The 16,229-nt window shown below is 32.7% G+C and overlaps 1 protein-coding gene across 1 annotated transcript in view; it reads right to left on the bottom strand.

The window, feature by feature from the left end:
- LOC130446559 (protein slit) overlaps window positions 1-15,630 on the bottom strand; it is a 98,810-nt gene extending 83,180 nt beyond the window's left edge. Inside the window, exon 1 of the mRNA XM_056782894.1 lies at window positions 15,501-15,630. The gene's annotated coding sequence lies outside the window, so the exon portion shown is untranslated. The remainder of the gene's footprint in view (window positions 1-15,500) is intronic.
- Window positions 15,631-16,229: the final 599 nt, after the last annotated feature.

Here is a 16,229-nt window from a genome sequence, read left to right as displayed (position 1 = left end):
TTGTTTTGTAGTTTTGTGAAAGGAATCAGATTTAAAGATTCAACTTTACAGCGATTTCATTTAAATTTTGTTAAAAGTGTCGAATAATACGATTTCTGAGTTTGATCGAGCAAGAATCAAGAATGTTTATCTAATCACCACATTGCCCTTCGTCTGATCGTCTGAATATGTCAGGGACTTTGGTGTGGTGGATAGTGGCCCTTTTTTGAGTTACATGAGATATGAAATACCGTTAAATAGCTAATTTCATCCGAAGTAACCGATTTATAACGGTATAACTTACCGAAGGGCAGTGCCGAGAAGCTCCATCAGGAGGAGATTACATTAATCGAATCTAAGAACAAAAAGACCTTTAAGAGTGCCTAGACTTTCACGACGACATATAGTTGCCCGTCTCCAATGGGCTCAAGAGCACACGGATTGGGTTTTACAACAATGGCGTGACGTTCTTTTCTCCGATTTGGTTTCCACAGTAATAGTCGGCGGGAAAGAGTCTTGACAGGCCCATTTAGAGAGGATCCGCGATGTTTTGGAAGGATATAATATATGGTCGCCGTACACCATTTATTATCATTGAGGGAACGATGACAGGTAATGAAAACCTTATAAGATCGATTGTTCAGCCCTTGCGTAATGGATATGGAGCCAATTTCATTTTTCAAGACGATAATGACAGCCCACATCGCAATGAAATGGTACAAAACATCCTAGATAAAGGGGATATACAATGAATTGACCAGCAAATACACCAGAATTGAATCACATTGAATATGTGTGGGATTATGTTGGTAGAGTAATATCCAATCGAGAAAACTCTTCAGAACCTGACTGCTGCCGAGATACGTTGGCCAATTGATTACCAAAAGAGGCGGTTATACTATTGATTTGTTTTTTTTTTTATTAAATTACAAAATAAAATTTTGCACACTTCAATATTTTGTTATTTGGTTTGTTATAACACCAAAATATAAGATTGAGCACATTTTATAAATTTAAAAATATTTTTTCATTAAATAATCAGGGGGGACACACGACTTTTGGAGATGTAATTATAATTCTAATGAGAGAAATGTACTTGATGGATTGACAGTAAATTATCAATATTTGGCTCTAGTTTTTGTTCACGCTCAACGTAGACTCCCGTCGAGTATTCCGAGAATCCCTGGTGAGACACCTGGATCACTTTGGGAATCACGAGAAACGATAATATAAAACAGTAAACAGTATAAAAGAAGTAAATAAACACGTTTAATAAGAAGTTACATAATAAAATTAATATTCTTCATTACTGCAAAAAGTTATTGATTTTACGTTGAAATATTCTTCTGCAACCCCTTAACTGCAACTTAACACAACATTTTTTTTAAATACAAAGATATATCGTGTATAGGGTGAAATGTTATATATACCTTCCCTTTCACTTTTACTTATGCGGTTATTGAAAAATGATCCTCAACTTGACAAGCCTCCCATCTTGATATTGTTTTGATGTGGGGATATAAATGCGAAATCGAAGTGAAGTGTGTACTTTATTTCATACAAAATATCCGGAAAATCACATTTCAGAGGCTTATGCTGTTAGTAAGAACCACAAAGTCAAGCTAATGGAATTCCGAATTGTATCAGGTGGTATGTCTTTACTTCTATTTTTTAAATCTTCATTATTAACAAGCATATTGTAATGTATCGAGCGCAAATCTTATAATATTATTGATAATTTCATGTCAAGTTGTAACTATTAATATAGAGTGTCTCATAACAACCGAAATACATTGGAAAAAAAATATAATATATTTATTTTTATATATATTTATTGGTATGAATTAAATAATAACAAACAAAATTTTACTTTTTAAACAAGATATCATCATCGCGTTGACGGCACTCCTCAAATCGTTAACGTATATTTTCAAAAACTTTTTAAAGAAGTTGTCGAGGAATACTCCTAAACTTTTCTTCGATATTGCTTCTTAAATCTGTGTATTTATACTCATAGACCACGCTTTTAAAATAACCCCACAAAAAAATCAAGTGAGGTCAAATCAGGGCTCCGAAGTGGCCTTTCAATATCATTGCTTCGTGCACCTTTTGGGTACAACTCGTGCAATGCAGTTAAAGAGTTGTTAGTAATGTGCGATGTGGCCCCATCTTGAGGTTGCGTTGCTTTTTAAGCTATACAACGGGCTTGTATGTAAGGTTTTCTCTATCCAAAAATGACAATATTGGTGATTTGTGTCTCATCGCTGAAGAACATGTTGTTGAAAGTATTAAATCTCTCTAGCATTGCAATCACAAAATTCAAACTTATAACGTAATCATTTTCATGTGGAGCTTACACAATCGGAATTTTATAGGCCCCTAGGTGTGAATCAGATTGTATTATGCGGTGAATTGCCGCTTTTGATACTCCCAGCTGAGACTCACGCTTTTTGAAGTTGTCGGCTTACAGAATCTGCTACTGACTGAATGTTTCCAGGCGTTCTCACTGTCATTGGACGTCCGTGATGAATTTCGCCAAAGCCTATTTCAATAGTATCGGATGTCTGGATCCAAGCTAAAATTGTTTTATCGCTTGGAGCTTCCGCAATGCTCCGCAGTTGATAATGTTACCGATACCGTCGAACTCGATTGCTCTCAAAATACGCACGTGCTCTCCCGGGGCATGATGACGACTAAAAATTTAAGGAACGACCCCCGCGCCGCCTCTATTTCGCGACTTGATTCTCATTCATTCTTCAAATAGTTGAATCGTTTTGAGACACCCTGTATAACAGTATTTTTCCGACATTTGTTGAGTACGGTTGTATGTTTCGATCTTCGAAAATAATTAGCTATAATAGAAGAAATTTCAACTAATTCATTAAAATTATATGAAACATCATAATCCTCACTCTCACCCGAATCACGGCGTGAGTAGCAGCGTGGAGCGCGGCGCTAATCGCGTATAAGATTGCCAACAGTGTACACTCGCAGGTTTGCGCCGAGTACACAGTCTAGTTCGAGCTCTTGACGCGTATGCACGTCTTGTAATTTTCTCGATCAAAGTTGATTTGTAGTAATTATGGACAGGGAAACAACTACAGCAGGTGCTTTACTACTTTGGCAATTTATAGTTACACCTTAAAGAAACAATTGCTACTAAGCGACTGAGCATCCACGCTAATGTGGAGTCTTATCATGCTCGCGCGCGTTTCGCGCCTACGAGCTTTTTATCGCGGGACAAAAGCCGACAATTTCTGGGGAACGGGCCGCGAAGAATATGCGAATCGGATCCACATGCTTCATGGGTGCTTCGGCCTTCGCGAGCCAACCGCGTGCGAGTTACAGGTATTGTGGAATGCTATTCACAATGGCGTCCCATGATAAGGGACAATAGAAAGTAAATAGATAAGTGAAATATGTTTGAATAATCATAAACTCCAAATGAACCAATCTTATATATTAAAAAAATTGATGATTTCCATTCCGAGTCCGTTCAGGCGTTCTACCCAACCAATTTGCTTAATTTTTTTTTTCAATGAAAGGTATTGATGCACACATCAGCCATCAACCATCGTATTTCATCTAATTTTCGCCATTCTCAAGTTATACTCAAATGCGATTTCCCCCTGTACATTACTTATGGGAGTTTTTCACATACACACGTTCTATCCTCAATATCTCAGGTTCTAATCAAGATAGAGACTTCGTTTTGGTTCAAGAACACTCGCTGAAACACCCTCTTTCTTTTGAGTGAACACTTAAATAGATTGAATTGTAGAGGAGCTAGGCGCGGACATTCAATGTGGAGTTATGGATTTTTGTAGGTTTTTGGCAATTTTTCTACATTCAAAGATCTATATCTCAGGTTCTAATATAGCTACAGAGTTCGTTCTTTTCTATTATAATGATTTCTGATACTTATTTAATGAATTCTATGCGAGCGAAGCCGCGGGTAAAGCTAGTGCTTACTTAACAAAATCAAGCACTTTTTAACGAGAAACAAGTCAGAAGTCAAAATGAACAGGCCCTGTATAATGCTTGAGCACACGCGAAATAAGAAAATTTACTACAAAACAAAATAGAGAAACGGGATCAACAGAAAACGAAGAACTAGGCAGTGCAAAAGACACAGAATACTTCACAGACGAGGAAGAATTAAGTAAAAAAGTAACTTAGTGGATTAGAGATCTAAACACTAAAAAAAAGGAAGACAAGCAATTTCCCGAAAAAAGTACAGTCTCCTCGTATACAGAGAAGTAAATTAGAAGATATCCAAATAAAATTTATATGGTATGATATCAGATAGTAATATTGAATTAATATAAACGATAACGATAATTCCAGAAACCTATCAAAGAAATTGGAGGATAAGAGCTCGAATGGTATTCCTTCGAAGATAAGAAATCTAGACTCCTTAAGGTATTAGAGAGAAAATTGCATCAAATTTGCCCTGTAATGGATATACTAAAAGATCTAAGAAATATAAGGTATGTAAGTAACCATAGAAGCTTTTAAAAACTTAAATTGATACCTCAGTGCAAAAAATGCCACCAAGGACACCAAGATGCTCGAATGCTTGAAATGTATTGAAAAACACTTGACGTAGATTACAAAGAGACACAAAATAAAAAACCAAAATGCGTACACTGTGTGAAAGCTCGTCCAGGAAACTATAGAGATGCACCTAGCAGTTGCATATTTCCCAACAAAACATAATAAAAAAAAAAGAAAACCGTATCCATTTCTTTGATACATTTGGAGGTAAATTCATTATTGGAGCAGTTTTTAGTGCAAAAAATATCAATTTCGGTTCTAGGCTAACTAATACTTAAGGTAAAAAGTTACTATAAATGCCATTCAACTGGAAAACCCACATTCTGGATTGAAATTGAAGATGCTGAAGGACAAAGCTTAGATCTATATTACTCACATTAGAGTTAGAGAATCTAAACAAAGTAATAAAGGGACTAACTAGGAAAGTTTTGAACAAGAATTCAAATGATAGAATTGGATTGAATGTACCAATAAGAACTAATGAATAACTAGACTAAGAAGCTGAAAAAATAATTATAAATATATAGCAGGCAGCATGGAACAATACCAAACAAATTACATGAGGTACAAAAGGTCAAAATTACCCCAAAGATATCAGAGAACAAGTTCAAAGAAAAAGGAAAGACAGAAAAACGTGACAGAAGACAGAAGAACACAGTAAACAACCGCACCTAACAAGTAACAAAAGAAATAGAAAAAATCAATAAAGAATTTCTAGACCAAAATCCAAGTGAACTAACAGATAATAAATCCACCGACTAGTCCTCTGGAAATGTACGAAAACGAATAGATTAAACTGATTCAACAGATTCCCCGATCCCAACTTAACCAAACATAACCAAGCATAACCCAGCATAACCCAACATAACTCAACATAACCCAACATATTTATCTATGATGGGTTATGTTGGGTTATGTTGAGTTATGTTGGGTTATGTTAGGTTATGTTGGGTTGTTAGGTTATGTTGGGTTAGGTAATAGTTTCGAAAAAAAAACTGATACAGAACGAAATTTTCTGCAGACTCTAATTAAACTGTTTCAAAACAAAGGATTTTCTCTAAACATTTAAAAAAATCCAACCTTCCAATGAAAACTGGTAGGTAAGTAATTTTTATAAAATGTAGGTATTTCCGTATTGTAAAGTTTGCATTTTTTGAAAATTAGATTTGTTATAAAAAAAATTTGAAAATACAGAATATAACCAAACAAAAACAGATACTTTAATTATATTTATTGCGTAGTAGTAAACTTTCAGTTTTTTTTTATACAGGGGACCAAAATAATTTTTTAAAACAGCTCCAAATAAGTTATCATATATTATCATAAACATGGTGAGTTTGTATATTCATTCCAAAATAGAAAATTTATATACCAGGTGAATCTCATATATGTATACCTACAAATGTGTGAATGTGTGTGAATCATTTTTCAGAAATCCTTCTTTTAGTTATATTAATATTATTTACTTATATAGGATGTCCCGAAAGTGATTGAACATAACAAATATACGATTTTTTTAGACAAAATGTTCTATTTGTTCAAACTTTCAATTCGACATGAAAAGTGTGGGTCAGTTTTGTCTAAATTTCCATGTGCCTAAGTTTTGCTAAAATATTTCATTCCTTCAAATACTTTTAATCTACGTGTATTAATTATAATATACAGGAGGTGATTGTTTGTATAAAAATAAGATGGATTTTAGTAATGAAAAATTTTTTTCACTCCACCTCTTTTTGGAGATTAAGAAATGTCTCAAATAAAAAGGCTTTTTAAGTATTTCTTATTTTATTAATATTATAGGGTGAAATATCCATAGAAGTTAGCTGATACATGGGAAATCAAAGTTCAGTTATTTTCTTAGTTTTCATTGAAATGTTTTCTTTTTTGTGTAATTGTGTGTAATGAAAATGTTTGTTTTTTTATATGATGATGATGCTTATATTGTACCTATTGTCAAGAAATAATGGGGACGAAATTATTAAATAGTTTTTACTGAAATGATTTCATTTGTGTTACTTATTAGGTGTGTATTGAAAATGCTTATTATTTTCTATGATTATGATGTTCATATTGTATCCAGGATTTTTTTATTGTAATAACTACGGACCAATTATTATGAGAATTTTCAAGAAATAATGAAGACGAAATTTTGGAATAAATGAAATTATTGAAATTTCTCTCGTTTTATTTTTCATGGAATACTGAGGAAACGTACAATAACGAATAAATTAAACTGAATCAATAGATTCCCCGATCCGATTCGAAGATGGAACTTTTTGACTCAAACGCACCAAGCATTTTGAACTCGTGTGAAACCCAGTTCGATAGTTAGTAAAGTACTAAGAAGCTTAGGTTAATTCTAAAATTCAATCTTATATCAAGTACAACCAAACCATTATTTATTATAATCAGTACTACCAAATGTTGTAAAAACTATCCATCAAACGTGAATAAACCGAGTTCGGTGAATATTCAAATGGTTTCTCACCAAATAAACATAGAATTGAGATAAATAGCGAATATAACTCTTCCTTGCAATGAAAATCGATTTTATGCCCTCAGTTAACACAAGTGGAGTTTGTAAGAACTCCACTTAGGAAACTTACATAATTTATGGACGTATATATTGAATTTTGATAAAAAAACTTGTGAACAATTCTTATCTACTATATTTTATGGCTTTTACCTCATTCCCTCTTGAACCGCAACATCTTTTCCTAATCAATATCTATTATGTATTCATAAAGCTTTTCTTATCTCAATAAGAATTTGCGATAAGTAAATTCAACTAATCTATACAAGAAAACTGAGATATTCGTCGTATCTTACAAGTCAAGTGTCTAATAGGTTCTAATAAGCAGATCTACACCGATTATCATGAAATTCGGTATTCCAACTATTCTCGGGGGGTGGGAACTGAAGAATGCAACTCAACCTCTGAAATTTTGAAGTCAATACTTTTTTAGCTATTCGCGATTAAGCCTGCTAAGTTTTCGATCAAAACATGCATGTGTTTATGTCTTTCTTCAATAATAATTGGTAAACAATGCATTTTAACAAAAAAAACATAGTATATAAGGTGACAAGAGTTTGTTTTTAATTTTTTAACTGCAATATTGTATATATGTGTAATATGAATTCCAATTCGTACGAGGATGGTCCCAGAAGTACCCGGCCTGACCTAGTGATGGCGGTGGTTGCTTGAAAAATATCACTGTATTAGAAAGTACACTATCCATACAGCATATGTTTCAAGTTTGAAGATGCTACGTTGTTTAGTATTTGTTTGGCAACTATCAATAGTGAGCTTTTTCATTGAATGATACAATACTTTTATTTGAAAAGCGTTAGCCCAACCAATATTGCGATGAACTAGATTCTAATCTGGGTGAGACTGATCCTTCGATATGAACAGTAAAATATTGGGTAGCAGAGTTGGAATGAGGCCGTACGACCTACGAAGATCAGCATCGCGGTGGTTGACCAAAGGAGGTAACGACTCCAGAAATGTTGAAAAAAATCCACAAAGCGATAATGGATGATCGTCGACTGAAAGTACGCGAGCTGGCAGACATACTAGGCATTTCAAAAATTTCGGTACATCGCATATTAACTGAAAATTTTGACACAGGATAGCTGTGCGTAAGATGGTTTCCGCGTTTGCCCCCAATGGAATTAAAACAGCTTTTTGAAGATGTTTCCATTCAGGATTTGGCAATGTTTCACAGAAATTATAACCCCGTTTCATAACCATGGATGTAACGTAGTTTCATCAATTCACACCCAAAACAAAGGAACAATCAAAACAATGAACTGAAAAGGGAGAGCCGGTTCCAAAGAAGACAAAGACCGTTCGATCTGCAGGGACGTCATGGCATCGGTTTTTTGGAATTGAATAATTTTCATTCACTCGAAAAACGAAAAAGTATCAACAGGGGGTATTATATGAACTTATAGCAACGTTTGAGCAGAGAAATCAAGCCAAGACCAATATGTTTCATCAATGCAATCTGCAATTTCATTGATGCAATCAATGCATCAATCTGGAAGATCCTGGGGTATGAATACGATCTGCCAATCTACTCAATCTTCATATCTTACGATACTATGAAAAGAAACCATTTGTACAGCAATATGAATGATCTTAGTATTCCAAAAAACCTTACGAAAATGACACTTGAACATACAAAAACGAAGGTAAAAGCTAATCAAAGGATATCAAAATGTTTCCAGATTAACACAGGACTAAAACAGGGATATCCTTTATCCACTACGCTGTTCAATATAGTATTATAATGAATAGTACGTGAAGTCAATTAGAACAAAACATGGAGAATAAAAATAAGAAGAACGCAACTTCTGGCATACCCTGACGATGTAGTAATCCTTTCAACATCGGAAAAAGAAATGGCAGAGATAGTTAATCTACGAGTCAACGAAGATAAATCAAAGTTCATGATGATGACAACACCACAAAGGAAAAGGCCGATGAGAAGTTTGTTAATACAGCTGAATGAAGAGAAAGCAATGAGCTTAGAACAAGTTCAAAATTATGTATATCTTGGGTTGGTTATCAAAGGCAAAGCTACATCTATACAAAACAATAATAAGACGAATAGTAAGCTACGGAGGCGAAACGTGGACTTTTAACAAAGGATAATTAAAAGGATACTAGGCGTTAAAAAGGATGGTAAAGTATACTACTATACTATCATGTAGGGTAGTCGCTTTCTGTAGGAACGTCATCAGCTTCAATTGAGTATAAACATGAAATTATTGTACATTTATCCAACTTATGATATCAAAATCACGAAATTTGAAGAACGTCAAGTAATCAGAATAGAACTTTTCAAGAATAACAATTTCCACTGCCGACTATTACTTTTAATTTACTTGCGTAGTAATAAAATATCACACAATGTATAAATACCCTCAAGGGCGCCCACAATGTTACAAATTTAACTTTCTTGAAAGCGTGATACGAATCACATAAACGTAAGAGGATAAACTTGTTCTGGAAACATTGAAATTTACGATTCGAAACTTGATTATATATTGCTTATACAATCAACAACTATATACAATATTCGTGATAATTTTAATGAATTTCATTCAAAGCATCCAATGTCAATCTATCTCTTCATACGATGCGGTCGATTTTTGCTCTTAAACTGACAATTTACAATATGAAAATATTACCCCCCTCCAGCACCCTCTTTAAAAATTTTAAATAAAAAAGGGGGTCGTGGGGCACCTTGTTGGGAAGGGATTTTCTGAAGAACAAGTCGAAATTGTTGACTCAAGGAAAGTGAATTCACATATGATGGGAGACTACTGCTGAAGTTTGCAATGAAATCTCTACCTCAAGTCAGAAAGATTCTAATTTTGACAAATCAATGATAAGGTTAAAATCCAAAGGTTATAATTCATTCTCTTCGATTATGAGTGAAATTCTAGGCAAAGAAATCTGAAGACCAAGTAGAAATTGTTGAGTCAGGAAAAGTGAATTCACATATGATGGGAGACTACTGCTGAAGTTTGCAACGAGATCTCTACCTCAAATCAGAAAGATCCTAATTTTGACAAATCAATGACAGTATTTAAATCCAAAGATTGTAATTCATTTTTCTGATTATGAGTCCTAGGTAAACTTGCAAGAACATAAAACTTCACTTCCTGTACTCGCATTTAGACCGATTGCCACAAAATTTGAGTGATTTCATCAGGATATTCGAACAAGGAAATGGAGTTATGAGGGAAAGTGGGATTCACATAATATGATGCCAGACTCAAGTCTCACACACTTATCTAAAAGATCGCTTGATGGTGTTCTATGAAAACATATTTCTTAATTTTCCTGTGAAATCAATAAAACTACTTATTTCAATAATTAAAACTCTTAGCTATCACTCAGTATTGTCTTTATAGTCAGACCCATTAACATTAAAAAATTTAAAGAAAACAACGGGTGTGTTAACCAATGTAATCATCAATAGATTTTCAAAAAAAATTTGATTTATGTAACTGACGTATAGAGAAGAAGAAATATTAAAAATAACATTTTTATATGACGTTGCTATTAGTTAATTAATATCCTCACAATCATAAGCAATGTTTTTATAAATTTTATGTCACAAAAAGATTGCGTTGTTCAGAAACCACTTCGTTAGATTAGACAGGGCAAACTTGGATGAAGACGTATCAAAGATAAATGTGGAGCACATGTATACAAGCTGAGAGAATAGAATAACCCCAAAAATCGATAATGCTTATTGCTCTAACAAAGGAAAACGTTCCCAAGAGACATATTCTACAATTCTACCATTTAGAGAAAAGAGAAGTAAAATGAAACACTATTTGTTAAGTGGATAACGGTGTTATTGGTAGCAATTTCGAAAACTTCAGAAAGTACCAAATTCTAAAATGAATAATAGTTTTTTTAATCTAAAGACTATATTTTATAACCGCCGAAAGCTGCAAAACTATTAAAATAATTATTTATTATACAAGTATATCATACATAATTTTTTATAAAAATATAAGAGATTAAGGTGGGAATCGTTGATTTTCAATATTAAATTATTATTTACTAAAATTAATCAACTGAAAAATGCGGAATTCGATTCGATATAGCTTCAGATATTACCTAATAACGAAATTTGTTGATGTTTTTTTTAAATAATATCCACGTATATTTTTATCAATAATTTGTTTATACTGAAACACAAAGATGAATAGTGAAGAAATCGAAACTGATAATGTGTGTGGCGAGTTCGACGCCCCGACATCCAACAGGCAGCGATGGATCTGCTGCCTCAGAAATCGAAACTACAGTTTGATATTGCATACAGTAGATGTATGCAATGGTGTTAATTGAAAAAAGTTGACGGTCAGTTTAGTAAAACTGTATTTTTGGATTTTTCTAGGAAAAATCGAAAGTTTGAAAATCTTTAACAATGCGGTCCAACCATCGAATGAAACATTATCAAATATCATAAATTACTTGCATATTTGAAGCGATAAAATGTGAAGTACCATCCGAACAAATAAAAAATTCTTCCAAAAAAAAAAACTTTTAAATGTAAGTCCAGATACCGATTAATCGATGAAGAAGTTATTTGGTGGTTTGGTAAATGTTGCTGTGCAATTTGATAAAATAGAACTAAAAAATTCATAAAGAATACATATTCTGAATACGAAAATTAACGTCCACCGTACAGTGTCCTTCACAACGTACTGCGACTAGTGTTTAAAAATTTGATGGGTTTTCCAAAATGCTCGTTTCAGCTAAAATAATTTCAGTTTTGTGAAACTTCCGGTACCGGATGCGGACCCCAACTTCGTAATTTTAAACGGAATGCTATGGTTTTTATTAAATTTTCAGGTAATTTATAAGTTTCTTTGGGTCTTCTTGAAGTAGCTTTCCCGTTGAATGTCGTAATTTATTCATTTTTAGTTCATTGTCATATTTTAAATAGTCAAGAGGTGTTTCACATTCCGCTAATAGGTAGTCATGTTATATTGTTGGATTTGTAGTCGTAATCATCTTTAACGGTTTCGTAAGATTCATATGGGTCGATTTTCCTTGCGATTTTTCTTGGATTTTCTTCTTAAAAAAGATTTTTGATTAGCTCCTTCTGAATATGAATGGCAATATATTCATTGGAAAATTTTTGGCAGATTGCTGTTAATGTACATTGGAAAACTGTTATTATAAGGATATTCTTGGATCCAATTTTCTGAAATTCCTCAAGTTCTTCTAGTTTAGCAGAGTGGATAGATGTAAAAGAAGGAAGTACCAAGGATTTCGACAGGTGGACATTTGGAAAATATAAAAACTGTCATAAATAAAGAGGAAGAAGAAAATTTAAAGATAAACAGGAGAAATATACTATTCTGATCAAATATTACAAGTGATGAAAAAGGGAGATTGAAGAAAAATGAAGAAATAGAAGGACTGGAAGGAGAGAATATAATAAGGTGAATAAAAGCACAAATACTAAATAGGGCAAGACACATCATGTGAATGAAACCTACAAACATGGTGAGAAGGATAATACAATGGCCAAGAGGCAGAGGCAGACCACGAAATTCCCGGAAAAACCAGATAAAACCGACTCCAGTTTCATCTTGATTTTTTGAAGCATCTACGTAAACCATGTAAAAGTTGTCGTACTTACTTAAGGTTCTTAGGTATTACTTAAGTTTCCGATTTATTGAGGTGGGAAAGTTCTAGGTCTGTAGTAGAGAGAGGTATTGAGAAACAGTGAAAAATAATATGAAAAACGTTATTTTTCTGTAATATTCAAACACCAACTTTCGCACACGACGAACGATGTAAGAAAAATTTTTTTCCGTGTAATGGGGATATATCGTTGATGATTTCCATCGACATTGACTTGAACTTTTCGAGAAATATGCAATAAGAACATTTTCTTTGTAATTTTTGATATTTTTAGTGCTACACCTATCCAACAAATTGCCATATGACTTCTGGAAGCAGGTTTTGAGCTTTTTAGTTTTATTGCACACCATTTCAGGAGTGCAATCAGATGGATTCTTCTTCCATGTCATTCAACTTATCGATTAGTGTTTTGTCAATCAAAATTTGCAAAAAAAATTCAGCAAAATGACGATGACGTTTCACATTTCTTAATAACATAATAATTATCTAAAGTAACGTATGTATAATATGTAATTTCACGTATTCATATGAGTTTTTATACGCGAATAAAAACTGTGACTATCAAGGCAGTTTTTTAAAACAATAATTATCAATTAAATCTCAAATTATAAAAAGTGTTTCTATAAATAAAGTATGAATTGTTCAAAAGCTAAATAAATAATGATATCAAACACTATCCAAACAGTAAGGGTTTTATTTTCAATTTGCCATTATTTTTTTTTTTTTTCGACCGGAAAGGAAATCAATTGATATCCCTATGAAAAAAAGATGATAACCTGAAGCGAGGAAACTACAAAGCAATATGCTTATCCTCAGTTGGTTTGAAAACATATACGAAAATCATGGACACTAAGATTGAGAAATACAGAGGGTGTCTTATAAGTTATATGTCGGTTTTCATATATGAAAATTCCTATTTCTTATAATTCGTTAAGGATGGTCTGTAAGTCAATTAATAGAACAATTTTTTATTTCATTCGCCTTTTGATATATTAATGGATCTAAATTTTCTTGATTTTAGGTCTCTTCTATTTTAAAATTAGTTTTTTTAATAATTTTTGGAAGATAAAATTTGACGTTTCGACTTTTCTTTGAATCTTTATCAAAATATGATATTGACACTGACAATTTCCGCTTTTCTATTAATCAATATGTCACCCAGATCATGAATATCAAAATAGAAAATGTTCTAATAAGAAAAATTAATTTCCTTACATCTCAAATATATAGCAGTTATCAATCAAATTATTTGTAGTTTTATTAGAATTTACAAAATAGAGCTATAAATTTCATTTGAATTATTTTTTATCACTTATAGTTTTGTTTTTATGAATATGAACAATTTCTAAAAATTCTCTTTATCGTGTATTAGATTCCGTTTCAAGACTTTTTAAATCTTTATAATTGAATTTTTGTATCATATTGATGATCTTTTAGTCTATTTTCTAGATATTGTAAAATCTGCCCTATATAATTGTGACACTGTCAACAAGAACCACGCAGGAGAAGGCTTTCAACTTGCAGTGTACATAAAAATGTCGAGAAAATCAAACACTACTTCGTGGTTAATAACTGATATACATTGTAATGAAATATCTTCAAGTCTCCAGCCGAAATTATTTGTTAAACTACCGATTAATGCCCAATTGTTTGCAACAACTGCAAGTTTTTCTAATATCGCCCACACATAACAGCATTTAATGTTGTTTTATATGCTTCTAGACAACAAGTAAACGCCGTAGATTTCACCTAATTGATGTCGGACGACCGGGACATCTACATTCCAACACCATCGATGAATTTATATATGAAGAAATCAAATATTCGGATTTCTTAAAAATCATACCAATTCAAATCTTATTTTGTATCTGTTTACTTAATAAATATCAAAGCGGAACTGAAATATACCGCCATTTGCAAAAATTATATTATCTTCGGAGGGTGTGATGACTTTTGCGCCACCTGTTAGGTTCATGAAAACTTTTCGATATGTTTGTACCATATTATATCAGTGGTTTTCGCAGTTTTGTACTTTTACGAGAGTTTGGTACGTTTTGTACACTTATTAGTTTTCTTAACTTGATCTATTGTTGCTGTTAACGATATTTTTTGATAATTTTCTTCTATATCTCTTCTTCTATATTAAGCTCAATTCCAATTTGTTACGAATGGAATAAACTGGATTATTTTTAACAACAAGGATGTATACCATTTTCCAATATTTTTGTTTCGATTTATCAAAAAAAATCCAATTTAATTATAAAAACAAGAAAATACCAAATTCTAAATTTTATGCAAAAAGTTCAGCATCGAAAAATTTTTTGTCGATAAATGAAAGTTGCCAAGTGTAGATTATAATTATTATAAATATTGTTAATTAGGTTATAACTCAATGATTATTGTACGAATTGAACAAGTAAAATTTCATTTTTCAATCTATTTAACTCATAAAATCAATTTTTTCTATTTTCCCAAAAAATCTATGGAACCAGTTACTTCCGAAACGGTTATTTGTTTTATAAAAATTTACATATTGCAGTATTATCTGATTAAATTATAATAAATTGATAAATGTATTCACCCATCACTTTGTAAGCCTCACTGTATAAAAGAAACTAGTAGTAATATGTCTCAAACTTTCAATTTTATGGAATTATTAAGAAATATTAAATAATTGTATTAATATCCAATTTTAAACAGAAAAAATATCAATGAAATTATTAAAACACGTTTTAAATAATGAATAAATATGGGAAAGTATGTATATTTTTCTACTTACCAATTTTCCACGACTTGTGCGGAACTTTCAAACAAAGACATCCCTTCACTCGCGGCAAACGCCAACTGGAAGACGCATCGACGCTTTCCGACATTATCCGACGCCGCCGCCGGTCGGCGTCGAAGCCAAATGTTGCTCGGTCAATACTGGAATTTGCTGTTGCTCCCACAAAATCAACTTTCGCACCTGCTGGAAATTCTAACTTGTGTTTCCCATTGGCGAAGCTTTTATGAATAAACGAAAATATTGGTATGCAGATACGACCACGACGGCAGTACAATGGAAATGATTCTAATAACTAGGTAGAAGATATTAATCTTAATATTATTTTGAATAAATTATGCGAGGGCGGTTTGACGAAAAAGTGAGTGCCTTCTGAATGGAAAAGTTACTTTATTGTATCGAAGTGCTTTGGGGTTCCCGAGTTTCAGCTAGCGAACTTTGGATCAGTATTAAGCAATCTGAAATCCTCTCGAACCATTCTGTGATTCATAATTCCGTTACAAACGTATGTATTGTTCAAGCTCGTTCAGACACATAAAGAGAAGAACACCACGAAACCTAATAGGAAAATATATAATTCTTTCAGGGCAGCATTCATTCATCTTTTCAATGAAAAGTTGTCAATTCTCAAGTTCCCAGTAGTTTTTGGCACTTATCTGAATTATTACCCAAGTCTCACACCCATACAGTACAGTCAGCCTAATCAACGCTTCTTTCTTTCTTTAG

This window comes from Diorhabda sublineata, chromosome 7 (genome assembly GCF_026230105.1).
Source record: "Diorhabda sublineata isolate icDioSubl1.1 chromosome 7, icDioSubl1.1, whole genome shotgun sequence".
NCBI classification, from domain to species: Eukaryota; Metazoa; Arthropoda; class Insecta; order Coleoptera; family Chrysomelidae; genus Diorhabda; species Diorhabda sublineata.
The sequence above is the reverse complement of the archived record's forward strand: the minus strand, read 5'-3'. Positions and strand labels throughout refer to the sequence as shown.